The sequence below is a fragment of the Haemaphysalis longicornis genome, unplaced genomic scaffold, assembly GCF_048455015.1.
Source record: "Haemaphysalis longicornis isolate Haplotype H1 unplaced genomic scaffold, Haemaphysalis longicornis Haplotype H1 scaffold_9, whole genome shotgun sequence".
NCBI classification, from domain to species: domain Eukaryota; kingdom Metazoa; phylum Arthropoda; class Arachnida; order Ixodida; family Ixodidae; genus Haemaphysalis; species Haemaphysalis longicornis.
In genome coordinates this window covers 153,630,353-153,636,352 of record NW_027526460.1, presented here as the reverse complement: position 1 = coordinate 153,636,352, position 6,000 = coordinate 153,630,353, and positions in this window count along the sequence as shown.

The following is a 6,000-nucleotide window of genomic DNA, read 5'->3' as shown; positions in this document are numbered from 1 at the left end:
ATGAACCAGGCAGTTATCGGCCAATATCCGTCTTGAGTGTTATAAACACTGTGTTTGAAAAGCTTATCTCTGTTCGTCTACGAAAATACATAGAACATAATAAAATTATAAGGTCAGCCCAACATGCATTTACTACAAATTGGTCCACGTCCTCTGCTGTAATGGCGTTAACTCAAGAAGTGTACTCCTCCTTACGTAACAACGAAATAGCGGGTGTGGTTTTTCTTGACCTCAAAAAGGCGTTAGACTCCGTAACGCACTCGATTCTCTTAGAAATCTTAGAAAACTATGGGTTTCAGGGACGCACCCTAGAATTCTTCTCCAGCTACTTGTCCAATCGCAAACAGTATGTTTCTGTTGCCCATGTTTCATCATCACAATTAGAAATATCAACAGGTATCCCTCAGGGCTCGGTCCTCGGTCCGGTGCTATTTTCCCTGTACGTTAACGACCTTTCTACCTATTTGACATCATCCAAGGTTATAATGTATGAGGACGATACCGCAATTATAGTGAGTGGTAAATCAGCTGAACATGTAGTAAGTGCGATAAATCATGAGTTGTTGCGATTGTCAAATTGACGTAACGGTCATAAATTAACTCTAAACCGTTCGAAAACGAAGTATATGCTTTGCCGTTCCCCGCATAGACAATTTGATGGAGACTCCATGAAAGTATATTTTAATAGTTGTTTGCTGGAGCAAGTTGATTCCATCAAATATCTAGGCGTGACTCTGGACTGCCATATGAACTGGAAAGGGCATATAGAAATGATCTCCTCTAAACTTGCATCGTCCTGTTTCGCCCTTTTAAGAAGTAGAACGTACTTCAGTATCTCCATTACGAAGGTTATTTACTACTCACTGTTTCATTGTCACTTGACGTATTGTTGCTTATCTTGGGCATTTACATATCAAACGTATTTAGATCCCATCGTGCGCCTTCAAAAACGAGCATTACGTATTATGACATTTTCTAACTCTTGTGTTCGCAGCCGTCCGTTATTCTCTGAGCTTCAAATACTTCCATTCTTGCATGTCCGTGAAATGAAGGTCTGTATAGTTGTCAACAAAATTATTCTCCATTGTCATCCTGTTTCAATAAATTTGTTTGTGTTACCTACAAGGAACACTAGGAATGCAAGTAACGTGAATTTTAACTTGCCTGTAACCCGAAATACCTACGGTCAACGGCTACTACAATATTACGGAGCAAAAGTTTGGAACACTTTACCTATAGAAATAAAAACAGCTAATAACTTTGTATTTACACTAAAAAGGTACTACCTATCCAACATCGCATGAACCCAGGTTCCTTTTGTTATGTTCAATTTTTTTTTATTTGGTTTTCCTGCAGTGTTTTTGTAATCAGTATCTTTTCACTCACCTGTTTGTTGGCTGCTGTATTGTGTATATATGTAATGGGCCTAAACTAGCTTCGGCTATTGGCCCAACAGTTTGTGTTATGTATTTCGTACAACTGGTTGGTAAATAAAAAAAAAAACATTGAAATGAAAGCGATTCGTTCTATGAATAAAGAAGGCTAGGCTACTTGATGCACAGCCTTTGTCAAAATTTTCTAGACAATGCCAAAGGCTTCTGGACCACAAACAAATAAAAGCATAAACTGTCACCAGATTATGTCATAACAGTAAGAAAAAAAAGTGTTTTCTCTAGCTTTACGGCGTAAAATGTTTCATTCTCGCTGGAGACGTAAGCTTGTTTACTGAATTTTTTTCGGCCTATGCACTTTCATCATGGCCTAGAAAATTTTGAGAAAGACTTTGCCTTGCTTTTTTCATTGTACAATGTACATCGTAGTTTGCATTGCACATTACTGCTATAAATTCTTCCCCATCTCTTTTCCCTTCAAATTAGGGTTATATTTGACGCGTAATTGTACAATTTCCCCTTGGTATTCGGCCTTAATCCGTTTTTCAGCATTCAGTGTTTCCTGCCCTTAACTTTACTTAACAACTCAACATTGTGGGAAGGGCTTAAAGTAAAGCAAATTTGCACTTTGATTTTAGTCAAATTCATATTATTAGCAGACCTGTTTAGGGCGAGCTTCGTCTGTCCTTCGCATCAATTAACCTCGAAGCCTCAGGAATAAAAAAAAAAACGTTCTTAGAGAGCTCCCGGGAATCCAACCCAGGACTTAAAGTTTACGCCGTGAAGCCAGGAACCTAACTACTGGGTTGCTTCAAAGGCTCAACAGGTACTGGATTAGCAGAGGCGGGAACAATAATAAGTGCAGCGGATTTGTGAGGAAAAACAACTCTTCCTGTGGTCGGAATGGCACCTGCGTTCCTCGCTTTTTGAAAACCGCGTCTATTACACTGAGCTATCATAGCATTACCGGGGCACAGCATTTCTTCTGGGTTCGTAGCTCGGGAGTTGGCGTTGGACTTAGCTGCGGGTGCTAGCGCGCGCTAACGCCACCCACTTTGCGAGAGATGTGAAATCCTACGGACGAAGCTACCCGGGCCCACCAGTGATTGAGAACTTTCCGCGGAAAGTTCGGAGATACATGTGTGGTGCAACTGTCGGCGCTCCGATGAAGGAAGAAAGGATTAAGTTTGTCTGTTTCACCATTCTGGCACTGGTTATGCAAGTTTTGGGATGTTTTTTTTCTTATTGGGGCTTTTTTCCGTTTCCTCGTATTTGGCACTAGGAAAACATAATTATTACCCTGAAGTATATCTCTTACAAAAAATTCAATAATTTTGCTTCCTCGTAAACAAGCAGCGAAATGCGATGTCCAAGTACATGCTTACCCTTCTTTTTTTGACCAATTTTAGTATGAAGTGCGCCTTTACTGTGACGCTTACAGGATCGATCGCTAATTCATCATCCTAGAAGAACCCTGCAACGACCTCATCCTCGTTGCCGGGTTTTGTGCATGAATCCACACTACGGTGAACCTCTATTGCTTGTTCAACTTGATCAAACCACTGCCACACCTTCGTAAGCACTGAAAAAGTTCGCCGCGTTCGTTGCTTGTTTTTTATATTTAAGAAAATCATATTAAAGGTCCTTTCCTACATCATGTTCTCAAAAAGAGAGGTTGTTTTGCCGCTATTCAAATAAAAACTGCCTTTCCTTGAATTCTCACCTGACTCTGTCTTACGATGTCCCAACCCATCTAAAACATTTCCAGTAACACTACAGCTAAGCTGCCGTCACTTGATGACGCTTGTATGCATGCAAGTGTAGCGATTTTGTTAATTAGAGTGGTGTCATGTCTGGACCTAAACATGCATACAATCTCTTGCTGTATCGCTGTTCTGTGTACAGCCTTGATCAGGTGCTCCTAAGGTACTGGTGACCGTGGACCAGGAGTTCAGTTCTTTGATGGCTGAGAGGCGTCAGCCGAATTTGGCACCAAAATAGAAGCATCCTTTTTTTGTGAAGGTGTGCTGTTTGTGCAGCAGAAATACTTTCGTATTATGGTTGCACCTGCTGTACCCATCCCGACATCAGCTGATAAAATATTTTACCAGACCAGTAAGCATTCTCAACCTGGGAATTAAATAGAGGGTGTTAGCTGTGCTAGAATTCTGAACTTTTACACGCAGGAATAGACAGTACTCAACCTCGATACACACAAGAAGCGATATCTAGAGAGCCGAGCTATCTAAAAATCTCATTGGCCCAAAACAGGCACATAAGTGTTGACTGAACCAAATATTACAGGATAAACGCAAACATGAATAAATAAACATAATCACAATAACGTTCGGGAATAAAAGAATTGGAACGTGGGCGAATAAAATGGTACGCAGAGGTTGCCTGTGATGATCCCGACCACTAAGAACACATCTGGCGCAGACTTGTGGCGAGCTAGGCAGCGTTATGGAACAACCGTTAGCTTTCCAGGCCGCCTAAAAAGAATTGCATACAACGGATGCTTATTGCGTGTGACTAGATATATGTAGAAATTTTGCGCTCTAATAAACACAGAGTAAAACACTTTATGTGTGTCCAACGAACCATTAAACAGAGCGCTATTGCAGTAAGGCTTTAATAAAATAAGGCAGCGTCTTACATAGCGCAAATTAGGATAAAGCAGGGGCCTTGGACGGGGAATGTACAGCAATGAAATGCAGCCGGTTGACCACGCAGGTAAAAGAGTGGCTACTGAAAAATGGCACTAAAAGTAATAACGATTACTCCAAGGCGTGAAGAAATAAAGAAGTTGGAGGGGAAGGCGGGACTCGGGCCGAGCAGAACTGTTGCGGTTGGAGTCTTGAGTGAGGCTCGTATGTCCGGCCGGGAACTTTATAAGGCTGATGGAGATAATGGAGGTGAATAGTAACCAGCGAAAGGTTTTTATACCCGGCCTTTGGCGGTTGTATAAATGTGTGCATGAGTGGTGCCCCAGAGCCTTAAAAGTCTAGAATAATATTAAAGGCAACATACTGCCGTGAAAGTCCACAAAAGACCGAAGGGAGTTTTGGCAACCCCTATAAACCTGAAAAGAAATATAGAAATAATCCTTTTCAGAGGGGCATTTAAAACTACACCGATTAAGTTTCACCTAAACTAGGTTGTTTCTTTGCAGGCTTCATGAAGAATGGCAACCTACTCACGTAAAGAATTAAGTGTCCTAATACGGTCCCTAAAGACCCGCCGCGGTGGCTCAGTGGCTAAGGCGTTGCGCTGCTGAGCACGAGGTCGCGGGTTCGATTCCCGGACGCGGCGGCCGCTTTTCTGATGGAGGCGAAAAGCAAAAACGCCCGTGTGTACGAGATTTCGGCGCACGATAAAGATCCCCAGGTGGTCAAAATTAATCCGGAGCCCTCCACTACGGCGCGCCTCATCGCCTGCGTTGCGTCGGTGCGTTAAACCCCAGAATCAATCAATACGGTCCCTAAAAGCTGTTTTGCAGGCATTAAGGTCGGCTTATTTGAATGTTAGCCGGAATACCAATAAATTTGGCCGTTTTACTCTGCGATCTTACACCTGGGCTGCGAGTCACGATGTACCGAATGCATGTCAAATATTCCAGTTGATTGATTGATTTATCGTGAGGTATAACGCGCCCACGCTACACAGGCGATGAGGCGTGCCGTAGTGGAGGGCTACGGAATAATTTTGGCCACCTCGGGATCCTTAAGGTGCCCCAAAATCTCGAACACACAGGCGTTTTTGCTTTCCAATATTCTAGGCTGGCCGAGATACAGGACCTGAAGATAGTCAGGAGCGCTTCCAACTGCTTCGGCTGCACATAAGACTCAACGCTTCGTTTTGTCTATTTTAGTTCGCGCTAAAGGAAGCTGAAGATCACTGGCGCCATCAAGGCTAATCTGACACTCTAGATCAGACCCGATGGGTGAGCTTTTATTGAGATAACAGGGAATCCGGTGAAAGCTTTGTTCTGTATGTTGAGCAATATCGGCGTTGCGGACAAAATATTTATTTTGTTTTCATGTATTATTCTAAGGTTGAATAAATCAATAGATGATATTCACAGAAAAGTTTAGCGGCCTATTTCTTCTCTTGGCAACACTGAAAACTCCCATGACCATGCCCATCGTGTCTGGGCGTGCGTCCGAATCTCGCAGCAAAAAAAAGCCTCGGCGTCCGTCGCCTGCGCTGTTACCACCACATCTCGGCCGTGGCGTCAACAGATGCGAACAATCGTACTGACATTGCGTGGGGATGCTCTACTCTCCCTCGAGATCTCCTCCTCACCACCGAAGAATGGAGCCGGTGGCCCGAAAGGAAGTGCGCACCACGCACAAAATGCCTACGCTGCAGTGCAGTTGCATGCGAACACATATATGGACCCATGTGCCCCCGTACCTTGCCCACGGCAGATTCGTTCACTGCAAAAAATTCCCTCGCACTTCCCCGAGGGGGAGAGTGTGTAAGTGCGAATGCACGGTTGTTGATTGCGCGATTAGGGTTGATATCGTGATCTTGGAGTGGAGAGGAGGCGCCCAACACCCGCAGTCACTGAGCGGAGAGAGGAGGAGGAGAGTAGCGCCCGCCGTTA